Source organism: Henckelia pumila, chromosome 1, assembly GCF_033568475.1.
Source record: "Henckelia pumila isolate YLH828 chromosome 1, ASM3356847v2, whole genome shotgun sequence".
NCBI classification, from domain to species: domain Eukaryota; kingdom Viridiplantae; phylum Streptophyta; class Magnoliopsida; order Lamiales; family Gesneriaceae; genus Henckelia; species Henckelia pumila.
The window spans coordinates 154,729,348-154,753,229 of NC_133120.1; the positions used below are offsets into that span (position 1 = coordinate 154,729,348).

Genomic DNA, 23,882 nt, shown 5'->3' on the forward strand with positions numbered 1-23,882 from the left:
TTTCCTAGTCCAGACATATTTCGAACAAGTAAGAATTTTGGAACTTCACCACCCAATCGAACTTTGGCTTCAATTATAAGACGAATATCCTCCGGAATTTCTTTTTGCATAAGCATTCTCATTCTTTCACATCTACCTTTATAAATCATTCTCAGAACTTTTTTAGAAACAGGCGGAAAATATTTACCATGTTCTTTGATAGCTTCATCCATTTTGAAAATAAAGAATTTTTTTTTTCAATTATTTTGGGAAATTGAAAGAAAAACGACTAAAAGATGTCACGGAGTACCGTTATCCGCCACTTAACCGGGAAGTGAACTCAATTCTGCAAAAAAATAAAATGAAAATATAAGTAACAATTAATTGGGATCATATAGAGGCATAAAATCATCATTAAGAATTTTATTTTCTAAAAATGGTTTAAGTATTTGTCCATTAACTTTAAACACATTATTATTTTTAGGATTTTTAACATCAACAGCACCATGAGGATAAACATTTTTTACAACATATGGACCTGTCCATCGTGATCTAAGTTTTCCTGAAAACAAATGCAAGCGAGAATTATAAAGTAAAACTTTTTGTCCAATTTCAAACGATTTTCTCATAATATTTTTATCATGAAAGGCTTTTGTTTTATCTTTATAAATCTTTGCATTTTAATATGCATCATTTTTTAATTCTTCTAGTTCATTTAGTTGCAATTTTCTTAATTTAGATGCATCATCTAAATTAGTATTAAATGCTTTAATAGCCCAATAAGCTTTATGTTCAATTTCAACAGGTAGGTGACAATGCTTACCAAAAACTAACCTATATGGTGACATCCCTAATGATGTTTTAAATGCAGTTCTATATGCCCATAATGCATCACTTAATCTTAAAGACCAATCTTTTCGATTTGGATTAACAGTTTTTTCCAAAATTTATTTTATTTCTTTATTTGCAAGTTCAACCTGACCATTCGTTTGAGGGTGATATGGAGTAGAAACTTTATGTGTAATACCATATTTTCTTAACAAAGAAGAAAATGACTTATTTATAAAATGACTTCCCCCATCACTGATTATAGCTTTAGGTATTCCAAATCGACTAAAAATATTTTTTTTCAAAAATTTTATCACAACTTTATGATCATTAATTCTACATGCAATTGCTTCAATCCATTTTGAAACATAATCGACAGCCACTAAAATATAAGTAAATCCAAAAGATAATGGGAATGGACCCATAAAATATATTCCCCAACTGTCAAATATTTCAATAATCATGATTGGATTTAAAGGCATCATGTTTCGTTTTGAAATTGAACCCATTTTCTGACAATTTTCACAAGATTTGCAAAATGAATGCGTATCTTTGAATAAAGAAGGCCAATAAAATCCACATTGAAAGATTTTTGCAGCTGTTTTCTTTGACGAAAAATGACCTCCACATGCCTCAGAATGACAAAATTTAATGACACTACTTACCTCATTGTCGGGTAGGCAACGTCGAAAAATTTGACCAGGACAATACTTAAACAAATAAGGATCATCCCAATAAAATTTTTTGACCTCTTTCAAGAATTTATTTTTATCTTGTGAACTCCAATGAGAAGGCATTTTATTTGTCACAAGAAAATTTACAATATTAGCAAACCAAGGCATAGTAGTAGCATAGAATAGTTGATCATCCGGAAAACTTTCATTTATTGGTATTTTATTTTGAGACGATTCAAAAATTATTCTTGATAAATGATCGGCTACTACATTTTCTTTTCCTTTTTTATCTTTTATTACAAGATCAAATTCTTGTAACAACAAAATCCATTTTATTAATCTCGGCTTAGCATCTTTTTTATTTGATAAATATTTTATGACAGAATGATTAGTATAAACAATAGTAGTAGAACCAATTAAATAGGATCGAAATTTATCTAATGCAAACACTACTGAAAGTAATTCTTTTTCAGTTGTTGAATAATTGATTTGAGCACTATTTAAGGTTCTACTAGCATAGTAGATCACATGAGGTTTACCTTCTTTTCTTTGTCCTAACACGGCTCCCACAGCATAATCACTTGCATCACACATTAATTCAAATGGTAAATACCAATCAGGAGGTTGTAAAATAGGTGATGTAGTTAAAAGATTAATTATCTTTTTAAAAGCAGTTTCACATTCTTGAGTTCATTCAAATTGTGCATCTTTTGTTAAAAGATTTGAAATTGGTTTCGATATTATGCTAAAATTTTTTATGAATCTTCTATAAAATCCCGCATGACCCAAAAATGATCGAATTTCTTTGATCGTATTTGGTGATGGTAAATTAGCAATAACATCAACCTTAGCTTTATCAACTTCAATTCCTTTTTCAGATATGACATGCCCTAACACAATTTCGGATTTAACCATGTAGTGACATTTTTCCCAATTTAAAACAAGATTTTTTTCTTCACATCTTTTTAAAACTTCTTCCAAATTTTTAAGACAGTTTTCAAATGAGTTTCCAAAAACAGTTATATCATCCATAAAAACTTCTACAAATTCTTCAATCATGTCACTAAAAATACTTAGCATGCATCTTTGAAAAGTAGTCGGAGCATTACATAAACCAAATGGCATTCTTTTAAATGCAAAAGTTCCAAAAGGACAAGTGAAAGTAGTTTTTTCTTGATCTTCTAATGATATTGGTATTTGATAATAGCCCGAATACCCATCAAGAAAACAATAATAAGGATTACCTGCCACTTTATCTAAAATTTGATCTAAAAATGGTAACGGAAAGTGATCTTTTCTAGTTGCATCATTTAATTTTCTATAATCAATGCACATACGCCAACTAGATGGAATCCTAGCTTGTAATAATTCACCTTTTTCATTTTTTATAACAGTAATGTCTGATTGTTTTGGTACTACTTGTGTTGGACTTACCCATTTACTATCCGAGATTGGATAAATAATTCCGGCATCTAATAGTTTTAAAACTTCATTTTTAACAACTTCTTTCATGTGTGGGTTTAATCTTCTTTGTGGTTGTTGATATGTTTTAGCATTTTCTTCCAAGTGAATTCTATGCATACAGATTAAAGGATTTATACCTTTTATATCTTGCAAAGTCCATCCAATTGCATTTTTATGCTTTTTAAGTAATATTATTAAATCTTCTTCTTGTTTTGATAGGAGGGTAGAAGATATTACAATAGGATATGTTTGATTTTCACCAAGAAAAACATATTTTAGTTCTTTTGGCAAAGGTTTTAATTCAAGTTTTGGATGATCATCTTCTTTTACCTTTTCAAGTTCATTAATTTCTTCAAATAACTTTGATTTAAAAACACTTTCCACTAAATAAACTTCAAATTGTTGATTTAAGTTTTCTTGGTGTATATTTTCTTCCACAATTGTTTCTATTGCATTATCATCTTCATCTTCATTAATAATTGGTTGTTTACATAAGTTGAACACATTAAGTTTTAACGTCATATTTCCAAAAGATAATTTCATTATTCCATTTCGACAATTAATTAAAGCATTTGAAGTTGCTAGAAATGGACGTCCCAATATTACTGGAATTTCATTATGCACTTCTATTGGTTGTGTATCCAAGACAATAAAATCCACAGGATATATGAATTTATCGACTTGAACTAACACATCTTCTACGATACCTCTAGGTATTTTGATTGACCTATCGGCTAGTAAAAGAGTGACAGATGTAGGTTTTAAATCTCCCAACTTAAGTTTTTCATAAACTGAATAAGGAAGTAAATTCACATTTGCTCCCAAATCTAACAAAGCTTTTTTAATTTTATTTTTTCCAATAATGCATGAAATTGTTGGACAACCTGGATCTTTATATTTTAAAGTAGAATTATTTTGAATAATAGAACTTACTTGTTTAGTTAAGAATGCTTTCTTCTTTACATGCAATTGTCTTTTTACAGTACATAAATCTTTTAAAAACTTTGCATAAGAAGACACTTGTTTAATAGCATCTAATAATGGAATATTTATTTTTACTTGTTTAAAAACTTCATAAATATCATAATCATTTTTTTGTTTTTTATTGTTTACTAATGCATGAGGAAAAGGAATAGGTTTATTTGACTCACTTATTACTTTATCATCAACTTTCTTATTTTTAGGTCTTAAAGTATCATCTTTCTCAAAAGTATCAAGATTTTCATCCTTACTCTTTGAGTTTAAATGATCTTGGTTTTTATCACTATATGGATCATTAACTATTTTACCACTTCTAAGAGTAATAACAGCTTTTACTTGATCAAATTTATCTTGATTTTGATTTTTAGGATTAGGTTGTGGTTGAGATGGAAATTTTCCTTTTTCATGAATATTAAGTGCGGATGCAAATTTTGCAAGAGTTTCTTTCAAATCATTCATAGATTGAATGTTTTGAATATTGATAGACTCTTGCTTTTGAATGTATGCATGAATTTCATCTTCAAAATGTCTTCTTGGAGGTGGGATATAAGGAGCATAACCTTGATGATTTTGGTTATTTTGAAAAGGTTGTTGTGAAGGTTGTGCATTATTATCGTTCCTCCAACTAAAATTAGGATGATTTCTCCAACCAGGATTATATGTTTGTGAAAAAGGATCTAATGTTGATTTTTTAAAATTGTTAACATAATTGGCTTGTTCATGGAGACATTCTTTAAATGAAGGCAAAGTAGGACAATTTTTTGTAAGATGATCATGTGTATCACATATAACAAACAATTTCTTGAACACTTTTTAATTGATCACTCTTTTTCATTTCTAATGACTCAATTTTCCTTGCTAAAGATGCAAGTTTTGCTTGAATATCTACGTCATCTTTAAGATGATAAATACCAACCCTATTTGTTGAATTATTGGTTTTACTTGGTGGTTCAATTGAGTCTATATTATCCCAATTTTGAGCATTTTCTGCTAATGACTCCAAATATTCCATAACTTCATTTGGGTTTTTATCTTCAAAAGTTCCATTACACATGAATTCTATCATTTGCCTATCTTTAGGTATTAAACCTTCATAAAAGTGAGAAACTATCCTCCATATTTCAAAACCATGATGTGGGCATGTATTAAGTAACTCTTTATATCTATCCCAACATTGATAAAATGTTTCCCCTTGTTTTTGAGAAAAAGTTGTAATTTGTCTTTTTAAAGAGTTTGTTCTATGGGAAGGGAAAAACTTTTTTAGAAATTGTTGTTGCATTTCTTCCCATGATCTTATTGAACTTGATCTCAAATTTTGCAACCATGTTTTAGCTTTATCTTTTAAAGAAAAAGGGAAAAGCTTTAATCGAACAATATCCATGCTACAATTTTGATCATTTTAAGTGTTGCAAACCTCCTCAAATTCTATTAAATGCAAATATGGATTTTCAGAATCTAGGCCATGAAAATTTGGTAAAAGTTGAATAATTTGAGGTTTAAAATTGAAATTAGATGCATCAGGAGGAAAAACTAAACAAGATGGTGTACTAGTTCTTATTGGATTCATATAGTGCCTAAGTGTTCTTGGTTGTTCATGTTCTTGATTATTATTATTATTATTATTATTATTATTATTATCATCTTGATTATTAGAATTATCCTCCATGTTTAAAATATTTTCTGATACTCGAACAAGTCTACCACTTTGTTTACGACTCCAAACAATCATACAATTAAAAACAACATACTATTTACATAAATAACATAAATAACAAAAATTAAACTTAATTTATACCTCCCCGGCAACGGCGCCAAAAACTTGCTACAACTTAAATTGTAATTCACCCAAGTGTAGGTTGTCTGCAAGTAATATACTCGTGAGTACGAGATCGATCCACGGAGAGGATGTTGTAGGTTTAATTTTAGCAATGATATATTATAGATGAAAATATTATTATAAAACTTCAAATACAAATTATAAAATTGTCAAGGCTTCAAAGGTTCATTGTTGGTTTATTTAAGATTGCTTAACAAAAATAAATAAAAAAACTAAAATAAGAATAAACATAAAAGAACAATTAAATATTTATACAAATATATCATATAATATAGTTCCCACTATATTAAATTCAGATTAACCGATATTTAATACATGGTACCCATAATATATATATATAAATGCATAATATAAACATAAAAGAACAATTAAATATTTAAACAAATATATAATATAATATAGTTCCCACTATATTAATATCATATTAACCAATAATTAATATATGGTACCCATAATATATATATAGGTGCATAAATATAAATTAACATAAAAGTAAATGTTAGATCAAATCACATATTTCATTTAGAACAACCGGCAAAGCCACGCTATCGTCAAATAAAATATATGACTTTTTATGTTAGATGCGATAAAGTAAATGTTAATTGCGGAAATGTAAATGTTAGTTGCGGAAAGTAAATGTTAATTGCGGAAAGTAAATGTTAGTTTCGAAAAGTAAATGTTAGTTGCGAGAAAGTAAATGTTAGATCAAATCACAATATATTATTTAGAACAACCGGCAGAGCCACGCTATTGTCTAAATAATATATATGACTTTATTATAAATTGATACATATATTTATAGTATATAATTATTGTAGTATTTATTGTATCATATTAGACAACAAATCAAGGTAACCACATTCAAGGTACCAAGTATTTGATGTAAATAGATAACAATAAATCATCCAAATTATACCTACAAATAAAGATCAATTAGTAAAACAAAATAAAAAATAGAAAAAGAAAGAATATACAAAATATAAAAAATCTTACTTGACCAACAATGAAACCTTTTCACCTTGACATAAAAAAATTTAGCTTGCCATGAACATGAAACTCAAGAATAAGGATAAAAGAAATTTCATACTTGAACTTGAGAAACTTGCACACTCAAACTTTTATTCACACACACCCAATATTTATTTTACAAGTGAGGAATTTCTCTACACTTTTGCACACTACAAAGCTTATACAACACATCTATTTATAGGCCAAATGAGAGCAAGAGTCCAAGTCTCATTAAATGTGGAATAGTAAAGTTGGTGGGTGCTTGTCTCCTTGAATGTCAATACCATGACCCAACTTTAATTGGCATGTTTGATGCCTTAGACCACCGATTCAGCCTTTCCATTCAACATAGAACACGTAGGATATTTTGTGTAGATGTGTTTGGACATATAATTCACCTCTTTTGGGTAAAAGGTGAAATAGGTATGATATTTTTACTACAAGCTAGTCATAGTAAAAGTAAATATGTCTCCATTTTGATGTTTGATTATTTTGATCATTTTAATGAGGTTTTTGGAATTTCTTGTCTTCTACAAAGTTGAAGATGCCTCTTTTGTGATTCTACAGGATTTACGATTACTCCAATATGACCTTTGTAGCTTGAGTAATTTTATTTTTACCAAACCTGCGCAAAACATAAAATACAACATTTTTAGTAAAATATTTAAATATAAACACATAACACTAAAATAATACAAATTCATAATTTTAATGAAACTTTAATTTTAAAACACACTTTTTAACATATAAATAATTACAAATTTTAAGTTTCATCAGATGACACTTAAAATTATTAATTATTTATATGTTAAAAGTTGTGCTTTAAAATTAAGTTTCATTAAAATTATAAATTTATATTATTTTCGTGTTATGTGTTTATATTTAAATATTTTACTAAAAATATTGTATTTTACGGTTTGCGGCGGTCCGGCGGCGGCGATGCAAACTTCTCCAAAAATTATGAAATTCGGCAGGATTGTAGATCTCGACGAGACGATTCTAATGTACCAAGCCACGACCGGACTAGAGCTCCGACGCACCGTAGATATGAGAAAAATAGAGCGATTCCGGCGAAGCTTTTTCGAGCTTCGATATGCATGCTTTTTCCACGTAAAATGCTATAATAAGCTCGAGAAATGATCTAAACATCTCAAAGCATCATCTAGTACCTTTAAAATCAACAAAATCGAGCTTGAATCACAAATTTCTGACAAAGAAGACGATGAATAGTGAACTCGCGACTGAAAATCGACGATTCCCGGCGATCCAACTGTTGAAACTTTGATTTCTTGATATAGTAGGAATGGTCTTGATCTCCTCTAGATTGTGACCGTTCGGATTTCTCATCGGAGCACTTATGACCGGCCGACAAAGTCAACCTGTGAACTGCTACAGTAAAAATCGAGAATTTCGGGAAAAAAATCGGGGAAAAATCTTGATCTGCTAATCCTGTTGTCTTCACTGGTCACTGGCTACTCCAAGCTCCTGGTGCTCAACCTGCACCTACACTTGCCCTTCGAATGGGGTGTCCAGACATACCAAAAACACAGGACGTGAGCGACTACGCTCAATACTGAAGCAATGATATATATAATATATGCAGCACATAAGTGTGTTTAAAACGAGGGTAAAAATACAGTACTCAGAGGCGCCATGAATATACAGGGAAATGCCGGATAGCTAGTCCGCAGTGCCGCTCATATATTCTCCTATCCACTATAGCGTGTACTCCACCGTCGTGGTCTCTTCTAGTGATAGCAAAACCATGGGCTGAGTGTCTCCAGACACGAATCCATAAGGATTAACTCATCACCGATGGAAACTGTCTAGACTCACATCATACCAGATGCAGTCTTACGTAAAAATCATGCATGTGCTAAAGTAGTAAAACATACAAAACACGTAGCACATACCCATGCAACACATATAATATATATCATGTTGGTCATCTTAGTCAGTACTTACGTACCTTACCACAGGAAGTCCCTAGCAGTCCCACTCTAGGTTCCAAGCCTATCATCAATTCTACAATGGAAATACCCATGCATCATTTAATAAGCTCTAAAAGCCTTAACTAAGCTATTGCATACTCCTAAATAATTTAGGGAGACCATAGATATACATGTGTCCGTCGTCAGCCCGCTGATGAAGATTACTTCAAAACTTAGGCACAACTCGGCTACGACGCCAGGATCTCTATGCCACTTTCGGAATCCCAAAAGAATGCCTAGAATTCTTTAGATCTAAGTTAGAAAGCTAAGGAATCGAGAGAGAGTTGAGCTAAATTCTAAGTCGGTCTAAGTACTACTATGCCAATCTAAGTCTGATTGGGTCATTTTAAGTGTGATTGAGCCAGTCTAAGTATTTTTGGGTCAGTATAAATGTTAATGAGTCAGTATAAGTTTATGACCTTTAGTTAAGGGGCAGCAACTCGAACTAGCTAGTGGCAAACAAAATAGTCCGTAAATATATATATTTAATTGATGTATATTTATATACTCATATAATATGATTTTTATTATGAAAAATGAATTAAATATATATTTACGGGCAAAATTTTAAGAAAATGATATTTATAAGTTAATGATTCATGCATATATTTTATGATTAGATATCGGGCTTGTAAAGAAAATATTTTTGGGAAGTCTAAGTGATTTGTGACAAACACGGGACTAGAGGTCGGGATACCGGGCCCGATGAACTTTCCACTTACGATTATGAGTCTATGGATCCTCAAAGGTTGGGTGAAGTGGCATAGGGCGTTAGGGGTACACCCCACAGGCCGCCACCACGTACGATGGATTTAGATTGATCAATAAAATTAGGTTACACTTTACTGGTATGACCCACAGAAAATGATTTTTATGTTTATGACATGCCAATGTTTATGTTATGTATTATGTTACGTATTATGTTATGATTTAGATTACGACACAATTTATGCATACGATTTTACGATCATGAATGCATTAGAATTCTCAGGTTATTTTTATATATGTTATGTGCTTGCATGTGGTTTTATTTAGTAGTACTCGTTATTAAAGGTACAACATGCAGGGCCTTTAGGCTCAATAGATCTAAATGGTGTGCATGTGAAATTTTATGTTATTCAGGAGGTTGTAATCCCGACTAGTGGTGAAGACCTTTGTGCATCCGTGGCGAGCTAGCACACCCGTGACCTTCGCCAGCTCATGTTTCAGTTGATTTAATTTATGATGAGATATTTTATGTATTGAGCTATTTTCCGCACATGTGTACTATTTCTCATTAGTTTGCATACTTTTGAGATTATAGTCGTTTGCATGGATTTTAATTTATTCGACTTTTTAAACTTTTAAGATGCAATCGATTTTTATTATGCAGTACATTTTATGAAAATCTATTTTAATTATAGATGCATATATGTATGGGCATATATGTAGTATTAAAAAAAATTCGAGTAAGGGTCGTTTCATTTGGTATCAGAGCAAGGTCCTTGGAGGGTTGGCTAGCCTGCTACGTGGAGCTCAGAAGTCGCACTGCCAGTTTGTGAGTTTTTAAATGCTTTTAATTACGTTTTATGAATGGGACCCATGAGTTAGATTTTTTTTTCACTGAAATTTATGTTACAAGGCTTTTAAATTAAAATAAATAGCTATGCAATATGGTTGCGTGAGGGATTATTGGGAATTGCAGTATGTCTCCGAGTCGCGTAATTTGCGATGCGGGTAATCAAGATCCAACTTCGCCTCTACCTTCACCTGCAGCTTTTGAGAGGGCCAACATGGGCATGCTAGCTGGTATCACGAGTTTACTTGAGCATTAGGCTGAACAGCTTAGGAGGGCACACAAAGAGGACATCACTGAGTGGTTCTGCAAGCAGGGACCGAAGGATTTTGCATGAACCCATGATTCACTTGTGGCTGAAGAGTAGATTCTAGCGTTGGAGACGATCTTTGCCTACATGGGGACCCACGATGCCGATTGGATCAGATGCACAATCTACATGTTGAAGGATGATGCAGCTCTCTGGTGGAAAGGCGCAGTGACTGGTCTTGATCTGGCTAGGATGATTTGAAAAGATTTCAAGATGGCTTTCTTTGAGAATTACTTCACAGAGGATGTGCGAGGCCAGCTGATTTGTGACTTCATGAGCCTCCGACAGGGAGACAGGACTGTGGCCGAGTAACTGAGTAAGTTCGAGCTGGGTTGTCACTTCGTGCCCATAATTTCTACAGTGGAGAACGAGAGGCTGCGACATTTCACTGATGTCTTGAAGTCTGACATCAAGCATGATGTTTCCATGGCGAACGTGACAACATACAAGGTAGCGGTTAATCGAGCGTGCCGGTCTAATAAGGGGAGGAAGGAGATGCAGGCTGACTTCCAGAATAAGAGGCAGTTCCAGCAGTCATCTAGAGGACATTCCTTGCAGCAGCCAGCATAGAAGTATTATCTTGGGTCGTCAAAGGGCTCAGATTCTCTTAGACCGCAGCAGCGGCAACAGTAGAGGCCGCAGGGCTCGCAAAGACAGTAGCCTTAGGGGACAGTTGCTCCTAGCACTGGATGGTTATCTTTATACAGACAGCGTCATAGGCTTCATTCTGGAAAGTGTTTGGTTGGCTCAGGCAGGTGCTACCATTGCGAGGATCCGGAATAATTTCATGGAACTGTCACAGGGCGAGGCAGACCACAGGGCGCTTGTTTGTGGTACAGGCTGAGGATGCATATATTGATACTTCTCTTATCGCGGATAGTCTTAATTTGCGTTCTTAAATTTCAGTTAATGGGATGTTTAGTTCATATTTTTATTGAAAATTGCTTGACTGTTGTACTTGTGTTTTAGAAATGCATGTGTAGGATGAGAATTATGAATTGGTGAAATTAGAATGCATAGGATTGAACTTTAGATGTTAACTGGTTTGCTCTAGAAGAATGATCTAGATCTGTTGGTAAATCTTTTGCGTACAGGGAAGATTATCATTAGATGTATTGTTACCTTTGTGTTGCTAGATTCAGGAGCTACGCACTCTTTTATCTCTCAGTAAGTTTTGAGGATTTTTAGTAATTGTTTGCTATAGGTTAGATGCGAATGTTGGGTCGTAGAGAATGTTTTGAGAATTATCTTAGAGATTTGATTGATAGCCATTGAGGAATTCCGATTTCATTTTTTTCTCAGGAATCGTTGAGCCAAATGATTCGGGTGAAGGGTACTATTGAGAGATGAATTAGTTTGTTGCAGATATGAAATTTGGGAATTTGGTGATAGTTATAACTGATTAATTAAGTATTGATTGACGTTTAGTTGATTTTGTGAGGGTTTGGGAAGGTGCTTTCGGGATAGAGGAAAATCAGTTATGTGAGCCATTTTATCGATTATTTCTGAAAATATTGGAATCCTTCTTGTAGTTCATGCATTCCTTGATTCGCATGAAATTGTTCATTGAAATTCAATCAATTTGGCTTCGAATGATATTTCGATTATGAATTTGAAAATTTATATTTCTTGAGAACTTGAATTCTAAATCTAGACAAGGATATTGATTTGGGTGATTATTGTTATTCTATTCCATTTGGATCTCGATTTTATTTTGTTGACATCGGATTACACCTTGGGATTTTATTTCTTTTTCGTTGAGTGCGTGCGGATTTTCTCGTGTGTAAGTCACACTGACAACCTTGATTTTGATTTGTATTGATTACAGACATGATGTCATACATGTTGACAGGTGATCACCTGACTTGATATTGATTGATTGACTCATATCCCTTGTTCATGGAGCCTTGAATTGATTCGCTCACCCCGTGTATTAGACTGCAAACGAGTTGTTTCCTTTTAGCAGATTTGTTTTCTAGATTATTGTATTTTGATATTGTTCTGAACCATGTCCCTTCGATTTCGATTTGATTATGACCCAGCAAGTTATTTATTGAGTTGAGTTATACTGAACTTCGTCTTGACATTGTTTTGGCTCTTAACTGATAGATTAGAATTTAGTGATTGGTGGGTACCAGATATAATCGTGAGACTGTTGATATCGAGGTTTTGTTGAGAGCCTGTTGTGATTGAATTTCAGGGCTCTTAGGAGTTGAGACTACCTTTAGTGGAGTTCACCTATAGCATCAGTTGTCAGGAGTCTATAGCTATGGCTCCATACGAGACTTTTTCGAAACAAGGTGTAGATCTCCCGTGCATTGGGACGTTGTTGGCGAGAGGATTCTCTTAGGTTCCGAGTTAGTTCAGTAGACTGCAGATATCATGGCTCGAATTCGGGATAAGATGAGGGCCACACAGAGTCGTCAGAAGAGTTATGCTGACCGACGACTATGAGACCTCGAGTTTGCTGTTGGAGATCATGTGTTTGTGATGATTGTGGCCATGAAGGGCGTGATTCGTAATGGATATGAGCCTCTGCATTTTGCGTCAGACTTTTCGTCCTAAGAACGACTAGGGTAGATCTTAGCACGGGAGGAGCAGAGACTAAGAATGCGAGTTTTTCCCTTGATCAAGGTCCGGTGTAAGAATCAGTCAGAGGAGGAGGCTCTCTGGGAGGCCGAGGTCGTTATGCGGACGTATTGTCCAGAGCTTATCGGTACTTACTCCAATTTCGAGGACAAAATTCCATTTGAGGGGGGAGAATTGTAACGCCTGAAAAGTTTTGCATCGCCGCCGAACTCCTGTGAGTTAACCATTTTTGATCATATCGACGTGATAGATCCAAATGTTCGAGTTTAGATTCGAGATTCAAAATCGTGAAGCGGTGAGAACGAAATAAAGTTCGGTAATTTTTGGTCAAAGTTTGACCACAGTTGACCAGGGTTGACTTTTGACCGTTATGTGATTTTTCGCAGATTGAAAGCTAGATGGGAATAATTAGAGGCAGAAATCAGCAGTTTAGGGATTTGAGCTTCAAGAATTGGATAATTATGAGATTCCCGAGTCCCCATAAATGCAACCGTAACAATATAGGTTTTTCGTGCGTTTTAAACGCAAAGGCATGTTATACCCTTCCTTTCTCACACCATTTAGATCAGTATATTCACTATTTTGATGATTAAATTGTGTTGTTGCATTTGTATGTGAATACGATAGCTCAGATTTTAACTCATGCATTATTCACGTTTTTATGTATTGTGGATGATTTTTTTGCCATGGCTAGGTCTTAGTTGTTGTTCAATGGTTGATGGTTGGATTAGGTCCCTTTTGGTGTTGGTTTAAGATGTCTTGAACTAGTGTCGGCTAGGTGAACAATTGCATGGTTGTAAGGATGGTCTATCTAGCGGGCAGCTCAGGCAGGGCTCGGGCGAGTGGGTCGTTCGGGTCGGATAAAGTGTATTAGGGTCATATGTTATGCTTTGGTTTCAGATTATTTTATTTTGGGCCGGGTAATTTATTTAAGAGTCCAAGTGTTTGGTTTATTCATGGGGCCAAGTTTGTTATTGGGCCTAAGATGTTTATTGTACTTAATTTATTTATTGGGTCTAAGATGTTTATTGGGCTTAATTTGTTTATTGGGCTTGAGTTGTTTATTTGAGCTTAAATGTTATTTGGGCTTGAATGAATTTATTTAGTTATTGAGTTAAGCTTATTGGACTTAAGATAGATATTGAGGGCTTAATTTATTAATTGGGATAAAATCGTTAATGAGCCTGAGTTGTTTAATTTATTTGGTTGAGCTAAATTCTATGTCGGTCTAAGTACTATTGTGTCAATCTAAGTATGATTGGGTCATTTTAAGTGTGATTGAGCTAGTCTAAGTATTTTTGGGTCAGTATAAATGTTAATGAGCCAGTCTAAGTTTATGAGCTTTAGTTAAGGGACAGCAACTCGAACTAGCTAGTGGAAAAAAAAATAGTCCGTAAATATATATTTAATTGATGTATATGTATATTCTCATATAAGTATGATTTTTATTATGAAAAATGAATTAAATATATATTTACGGGCAAAATTTTAAGAAAATGATATTTATAAGTCCATGATTCATGCATGTATTTTATGATGAGATAACAGGCATGTAAAAAAATATTTTTGGGAAGTCGAAGTGATTTGTGACAAACACGGGATTGGAGGTCGGGATACAAGGCCCGATGACCTTTCCACTTACGATTATGAGTCTATGGATTCCAAAGGTTGGGTGAAGTGGCATAGGGCGTTAGAGGTACACCCCACAGGCCGCCACCACGTACGATGGATTTAGATTGATCAATTGAATTAGGTTACACTTCACTGATATGACCCACAAAAAATGATTTTTATGTTTATGACATGCCAATGTTTATGTTACGTATTATGTTATGATTTAGATTACGACGTAGTTTATGCATACGATTTTACGATCATGCATGCATTATAATCCTCAGGTTATTTTTATATACGTTATGTGCTTGCATGTGGTTTTATTTAGTAGTACTCATTATTAAAGGTAGAGCATGCTGGGCCTTTAGGCTCACTAGATCTAAATGATGTGCGGGTGAAATTTTATGTTATTCAGGAGGTTGTAATCCCGACTAGTGGTGAAGACCTTTGTGCATCAGTGGCGAGCTAGCACACCCGTGAACTTCGTCAGCTCATGTTTCAGTTGATTTAATTTATGATGAGATATTTTATGTATTGAGCTATTTTCCGCACATGTTTACTATTTCTCATTAGTTTGCATACTTTTGAAATTATAGTCGTTTGCATGGATTTTAATCTATTCGACTTTTTAAACTTTTAAGATGCAATCGATTTTTATTATGCAGTAAGTTTTATGAAAATCTATTTTAAGTATAGATGCATATATGTATGGGCATATATGTAGTATTAAAAAAATTCGAGTAAGGGTCATTTCATTTGGTATCAGAGCAAGGTCCTTGGAGAGTTGGCTAGCCTGCTACGTGGAGCTCAGAAGTCGCACTGCCAGTCTGTGAGTTTTTAAATGCTTTTAATTACGTTTTATGAATGGGACCCATGAGTTAGATTTTTTTTTTCACTAAAATTTATGTTACAAGGCTTTTAAATTAAAATAAATAGCTAGGCAATACGGTTGCGTGAGGGATTATTGGGAATTGCAGTATGTCTTCGAGTCACGTAGTTTGCGATGCGGGTAATCAAGATCCAACTTCGCCTCTACCTTCACCTGCAGCTTTTGAGAGGGCCAACATGGGCATGCTAGCTGGTATCACGAGTTTACTTGAGCATCAGGCTGGACAGCTTAGGAGAGCACACGAGGAGGACATCACTGAGTGGTTCTGCAAGAAGGGACCGAAGGATTTTGGACCCATGATCCACTTGTGGCTGAGGAGTAGATTCTAGCGTTGGAGACGATCTTTGCCTACATGGGGACCCACGATGCCGATTGGATCAGATGCACAATCTACATGTTGAAGGATGATGCAGCTCTCTGGTGGATAGGTGCAGTGACTGGTCTTGATGGGTGATTTGAAAAGATTTCAAGATGTCTTTCTTTGAGAATTACTTCACAGAGGATGTGCGAGGCCAGCTGATTTGTGACTTCATGAGCCTCCGACAGGGAGACAGGAATGTGGCCGAGTAACTGAGGAAGTTCGAGCTAGGTTGTCACTTCGTGCCCACAATTTCTATAGTGGAGAACAAGAGGCTGCGACATTTCACTGATGTCTTGAAGTCTGACATCAAGCATGATGTTTCCATGGCGGACGTGACAACGTACAAGGTAGCGGTTAATCGAGCGTACCGGTCTAAGAAGGGGAGGAAGGAGATGCAGGCTGACTTCCAAAATAAGAGGCAGCTCCAGCAGTCATCTTGAGGACATTCCTTGCAGCGGCCATCATAGAAGTATTATCTTGGGTCGTCTAAGGGCTCAGATTCTCTTATACCGCAGCGGCGGCGGCGGCAGAGGCCGCAGGGCCAGTAAATGTTGGAAAACTGTGTTCAGATCAATTAGAATTGATACCCGGTGCAGCAGAAGTTTAAAAATTTTATTTTATTAATATGGAACGATTCCATATCTGGGTATCAAAACTTTACGATTAAATTTGTGTAAGTAAAACAAATAATCACAATTAAATATTTTACCTTAAAATCTCGAAGCGAGATTATGGACACCAACAGAATTTAATCTGCTCTTGTTGTATATCCCCGGAACTGATGAACGAACGTTTCTTCAATCAGGTCCACGAATTGAAAACAAAGCCCTCTGATTGACTGCACTAGAAATCAATCAGAAGTTTGCGTAGAGAATAAACAGATATGATTTGTTAATTCAGATTGTAATTTTTCACAAAAATCACAACCCGAATTTTTCTCCAAAAGGGACAGAGGATTTCGAAAATCCCCTTGAAAATTCTAGAGTGTATTTTCGAAAATTGCAATATACAATGTGTCTGATTTTCAAACCCAACACCTCTATTTATAGATAATTTCTAGTTATAATTGTATCAGGACTCTAACTCCTTAAAGCCCACAATCCATAACTTAAGCCCAACAAGCCAAGCCTGTTGTTATAGAAATTAATATAAAATTCATCGTGACTCCGATTGATAAACTGATTTCACCAATGTGCACAGAAACCATTTCTGCATCATTTAGAGTCAAGATAATTTTTCTGAATCCGAATTCAGTGATTTCCAAAAATGCCCATCCCTATGTCATTTTAGGAAATCCCACTCCCTTTAGTTAAGAAGTCCAACTTCTCTTTCATTAAATTTAACTCTTTAAATTCAACTATCTCTATGGGGTTTTAGTAATCTATTACTTGTGTAACCCTCAATGGTTCAGGAATACAGCTAGCCGTGGGCTCACAACTCCTTGTGACTCGGAACAACAATTTCCGACTTACCCATCGAATCATGGTAAGAGCGCCAAGCAACATCGCCCCATGATTCCCTAGGTATTACTGATAGTGCCTGCAAGAACCAGTAGATTTTGTTTAGCGTACAGTACGGTCCCTTCAACCATATATCCCGATCGAATAAACAACCATTGGTGCATCGAGAGTCGTTCGAGATTCGATAACTATGCATAACATCTTGGAGATCAAATAGTGACATCGCATATATTACTAGGATAACCCATTAACCTAAAACACATCATGTACTCTGGCCAGAGATTCGTCACACTAATATCTCCTCAGATCGCATAGGATATCCACACTCGCAAGTATGTGATGAATCCTTGACAACAAAGCATCGACTCCTATATGTGTCGTAACTGTACCCAATCCCGACACCTGATGACCCCAATAGAGTCGGTAAACGAGTCAAAGTACAGTACTAGCATATAGAGTCTCAATAATGTTTCAAGTAATAAGGACTAATGGTGTACAACCAAAACCGCGGACTTTATCCACTCGATAAGTGATAACCACTTGAAAAGTCCGAATAGGGTAGTTCGATCATTCATCATATGAATATCCATTTGCATGCTTTGAACATCTCTATGTTCCATACCAATGAAACGTGGTACTCGGCATCGCAAATGCTAGTCTCAATCTCGAGCGATCCTTATCCTTATTTGCGGACGGCTCAATTGACTAGGAACAGTTTAGAATATACAGTGACTATAAGATGTGTTTCATGATAGTCATCCCCATGTGCTACCACATCTTACATACACTATAGTATATTCAAGGTCTTTATCAAAACAACAATAGTATATCATAATATAACAATATGAAGAAAGATAAAGTCAATGCCATTATAAAAGTGTAAATTATATTAAACAAAAGATTGTTTTACATAGAGTCATAAAAGCCCTTAGCCACCAGTTGGCTAACCGGGCACCCACTCTTTCAATCTCCCACTTGCCCTAAAGCCAACTAGTCATACTACGTAATCCCATTGCTTCGCGATGTTTGTCAAACAATGGTCCTGGCAAGGGCTTAGTAAGCGGATCAGCGATATTGTCTGTAGAGGCCACTCTCTCGACACTGATGTCTCCTCTTTCCACGATCTCTCGGATGATGTGGTATTTCCTCAGTACGTGTTTGGACTTCTGATGAGACCTTGGTTCATTTGCCTGAGCAACGGCACCCGTGTTGTCACAGTACACCGGGACTGGACCAACAGCTTCAGGAATTACACCCAACTCTTGGATGAATTTCCTTATCCAAACCGCCTCTTTGGCAGCAGCTGATGCTGCAATGTATTCTGCCTCAGTGGTGGAATCCGTTGTGGTGTCCTGCTTGGAACTCTTCCAAGAGACAGCACCACCATTGAGCACGAATACAAATCCAGAGGTTGATTTCGAGTCATCCACGTCACATTGGAAGATAGAGTCGGTATAGCCTTCCAACTTCAATTCTCTCCCTCCATAAACCATGAACAAATTCTTAGTCCTTCGCAAGTACTTAAGAATATCCTTCACGGCTTTCCAATGCATTTGACCAGGATTGGCTTGGTATCTGCTCGTGACGCTCAGAGCATAGGCCACATCCGGTCTGGTAGATATCATCCCATACATGATACTACCTATGGCTGACGCATATGGCACGTGTGTCATCTTCTCTATCTCTTCGTCAGTTTTGGGACACATAGACTTGGATAGAGAAAATCCATGACACATAGGTAGATGTCCTCTCTTGGACTCATCCATAGAAAACCTTTTCAATATGGTGTCGATGTAGGTTGATTGAGTGAGTCCTATCATTCTTTTAGATCTATCTCTATAGATCTGAATTCCTAGAATATAGGATGCCTCACCTAAATCTTTCATCGAGAATCTACCTAATAACCATATCTTTGTTGACTGCAACATCCCTACATCATTCCCCATGAGTAGGATGTCATCAACATAAAGTACTAAGAATGTTACCGCATTCTTAACTACTTTCTTGTACACGCATGGTTCCTCCGGGTTCTTGATGAAACCAAAATCCTTTATTGTTTCATCAAATTTCTGGTTCCAACTTCTTGATGCTTGTTTGAGACCATAGATTGATCTCTGAAGCTTGCATACCTTATGCTCGCTTCCCATGGATGTGTATCCCTCAGGCTGCGTCATATAGATCTCTTCCTTAATGTTTCCATTAAGAAATGCAGTCTTTACATCCATTTGCCATATCTCATAGTCATACCATGCTGCTATGGCAATAAGGATTCTTATGGACTTGAACATTGCGACTGGTGAAAAGGTTTCATCATAGTCAACTCCTTGTCTTTGAGTATAACCTTTTGCCACCAATCGTGCCTTGTAGGTCAATACCTTTCCATCAGGCCCAAGCTTTCTCTTGTAGATCCATTTGCACCCAATTGGAACAATTCCATCGGGAGGATCTACTAAAGACCAAACTTGGTTAGAATGCATCGAGTCTATTTTCGATTGCATAGCTTCAAGCCATAAATTCGAATCCGCATCAGAAATTGCTTCCTTGAAGTTTCTTGGATCACATCCAATGACGGGTTCACTTTGATCCCCTTCAAGAAGAAGACCATATCTAATAGGAGGCCTAGAAGTCCTCTCGGATCTCCTAGTAATAGGCGTGTCTTGTGATGATTCTTGAGGTGTAGGATCGCTATTTTGTATCTCGGGTTCTTCTCGAATTTCTTCGAGTTCCATCATCTTGCCTTTCTTATCCAATAAGAACTCCTTCTCCAAGAAGGTGGCATTCCTTGAAACAAACACTTTTGTTTCAGCAGGATGATAGAAATAATATCCGATTGAATTCTTCGGATACCCTACAAAATAACATAAAGTGGATCGAATATCCAATTTATCTCCCACTGTCTGCTTCACGTAAGCAGGACATCCCCAAATCCTCAAGTACGAATACTTAGGAGCTTTGCCATTCCATAACTCGTATGGTGTTTTATTTACTGCTTTAGTGTGGAGTTGTTTAACAACAATACCGCCGTTTCAAGCGCGTAGCCCCAAAACGAAGGTGGAAGCTCAGTGAAGCTCATCATGGATCGAACCATGTCCAACAAAGTTCGATTGCGACGCTTCGAAACACCATTAAGCTGAGGTGTCATAGGAGGAGTCCACTGAGAGAGAATCCCATTCTCTTTTAGATAGTCCAAAAACTCGGTACTTAAGTATTCTCCACCTCGATCCGATTGAAGTGCCTTAATACTTTTACCTAGTTTGTTTTCTACTTCAGCCTTGAATTCTTTGAACTTTTCAAATGCTTCAGACTTATATTTCATTAAATATAAATACCCATACCTAGAATGATCATCAGTAAAGGTAATGAAGTAGGTGTTGCCACATTTAGTACCAATCCTAAATGGACCGCAAACATCTGTATGGATCAAATCCAACAGATTTTGACTACGCTCAGGTTTCCCTTTGAAAGGAGATTTAGTCATTTTTCCCTTTAGGCAGGACTCACAAGTAGGTAGAGAGTTAATATCAGACATATCAAATATGCCCTCTCCCACTAGCTTGTTCATCCTCCTTGAGGAAATATGACCTAGCCTAGCATGCCAAAGGTTTGTCGGGTTTTGACTATCGTCCTTTCTTTTAATTTTTGTTACCGGTTTATCAACATAATTAATTGGAACGTCTTTTAATTTTAAGCTATATAGATCGTTTTCAAGTTGTCCATTTCCAATCAAACATTCATTCTTGTAAATATTGCAAATCCCATTCACAAAATTGCAAGAAAAACCATCTCTATCAAGCATAGAAATAGATATAATGTTTTTGACCAAATCCGGAACATATAAAATATCTCTCAAAAATAATTTAAAATTGTTCTGCAAAACTAAATAAATGTCTCCTATAGCTTTGGCTTCGACTCTAGAACAATTCCCGAGCCTTAGCTGGGTCTCACCCATCCTTAGCTTACGACTTCTTGTCATCACCTGCAAATCATTGCAAATGTGAGATCCACATCCGGTATCCAATACCCAAGAAGAAGTATTAAGCGAAACATTTATTTCAATGTAAAACATACCCTTTGCAGTTCGCAACTGTTCGAGGTATTCCTTGCAGTTACGTTTCCAATGACCGGGTTTCTTGTAGTAATGGCAAACGTTTTCATCTTTTATCTCAATTGAAGCCTTGGCCTTTCCCTTCTTATTTGGTACAATCTTCTTGGGGGGGGGGGGGGGGGGCAGAACGTTTCTTACCCTTTCCACTTGGTCCTTTCTTAGAGTTAGAAGAGGAGCCAACCAAGAGTACCGGTTTATCCTTTTTTAGTGTGGCTTCATATGTGACAAGCATATTGACCATCTCTTCGAGGGTGGCCTCTATCTTGTTCATATTGAAGTTCATCACAAAACCGTCAAACGATGAAGGAAGTGATAGAAGCAACAAGTCCGCGCTAAGTTCATGCTCCAAAGTCAAGTCGAGTGTTACCAACTTTTCAATGAGCCCAATCATGTGCACCCCATGCTCACGGACCGAAGTCCCATCTCGCATGCGGCTCGTCATGAGCTCTTTGACGGTGGCATACCTCTCCGACCTTGACTGAGCTCCAAAAAGTTCCTTGAGGTGCACGTGTATGTCAGCAGCATTCACGGTATCCTCAAATCGCCTCTGGAGTTCATCAGACATTGAAGCTTGCATATAGCATTTAGCCTTGATATCATGGTCCCACCATTGATCAAATTTTACCAATTCTTCCGGACTTATATTAGCCGGTGCTTCCTTCGGAGGCGGCTTCTCTAACACGTAGAAAGCTTTTTCCGAAGTGAGAATAATTTTCAACTTACGGAACCATTCCGTATAGTTTGCGCTAGTCAATTTGTTTTGTTCGAGAATTGAAAACAGTGGATTGCGAGAAGTCATTGTAATAGTATACTGAAAAGGAAACAGCCAATAATCAATGATTTGTTTAATTAATTTACTAAGACATAAAATATGGCGAATTTCATTTTATGAATTACACTCCCACTATTTTGACGATTTCACTACCCTCTAGTGAAAACGAGAAACATTTTCTTTAGTGGGAACATGGAGTCCAATTGACAAACTATGATCCCGAATAATATCAGCCAACCATAATTTTCAAAAGGTAGAGCCCAATTGCTTCCAAAGCAACCTCCATGTTTTTACCTCATGTCCAATAAGGGCCCAATAATATGACGCCGTTTATTGTGACATGTCAAGATGACCCATCAATATTAAGTTGTGATGGACGGTCGCCATGTGGATCCCCAATAATATGAGCCAATCCCATGGGAGTTCCACCCAACTTACAACATGTGTCGATCCAATATACAGCTTTCCGACGAACGGGCCCCCCCAATAATATGAGCCGGACAGTATCCGCGGGTAGCATCACATACATTGATCGTTGATGGAAGGTAGGAATTTTTAAACAATATTTAAAATTCCTTTTGTTTATCTTGATATCAATTTTAAATCATATTTAAAATGAGGTATTTTTAATTTTGAAAATTTGTCTCATCATGCATCTTATGTATGCTTGCGGGATTCATACAATTTAGTCTAAACATGCATACATCAATAATATCATATATTATTTAAGAATGATCGATCCCATTAACTAGTTGACCCGTGGTTGCCAATCACGAGTCTAAGTCCAATCCTAGGTGATATGTAAGTATGCAATGCAATCCTATTACATTGTGCTTCCAATTTACATTTCTTGGTCTTCATTGTCTGCTGGGCCCACCATTTCTTCAAATCTTTGTCTCCCACTAAGTCTAATAAATTTACAATAAATTTCGATGACAAATATGGGATACATTTTAGGGGTGGGAACGGGCCATAAACCAGGCCCACTTTTATTACATATGACAATCATATTGGGCTATAAACCAAGCCCATTAATAAACACCAACAATAATAAGACAAATGTAAATCACCTAACATACACCTAAAACATTGGTCATGACAATCGATCATCCTTTATCCATTAATTAATTCAATAATTAAATAATTAGATAAACATGCAATGACATCATAATTAAAAGATAAAATCATATTTTATCTTATCCATCCATAAGATCATATCTTATCATCAATTGTACCAAAATAATTAATTTTATAAAATCTAATTTAACGGATAAAATTTATAAATTTTCCAAAAATTCAAATTTATCCAAAAATCAATTTTAAAAATTTCGGACTCGAAAAATTCGATCCGATGCCTCGTGATCTAATCAAAAACAATTTTCGATCGGATCAAACACTAAAATTTCAAAAATTCAAAATTTTTTCAAAAATTAAAATTTTTAATTTTCCGGGCTGCCCGGGATTG

At 35.7% G+C, this 23,882-nt stretch overlaps 1 non-coding gene and 1 pseudogene across 1 annotated transcript; one reads left to right on the forward strand and one right to left on the reverse strand.

Annotated features, from left to right (window-relative positions):
• Positions 1 to 359: 359 nt before the first annotated feature.
• LOC140874264 (uncharacterized) overlaps positions 360 to 23,882 on the reverse strand; it is a 35,607-nt pseudogene continuing 12,084 nt past the window's right edge.
• Positions 5,051 to 5,161, forward strand: LOC140876835 (small nucleolar RNA R71). Its single transcript, XR_012149067.1, has one exon. It is a non-coding gene; the product is annotated as a small nucleolar RNA R71 (small nucleolar RNA).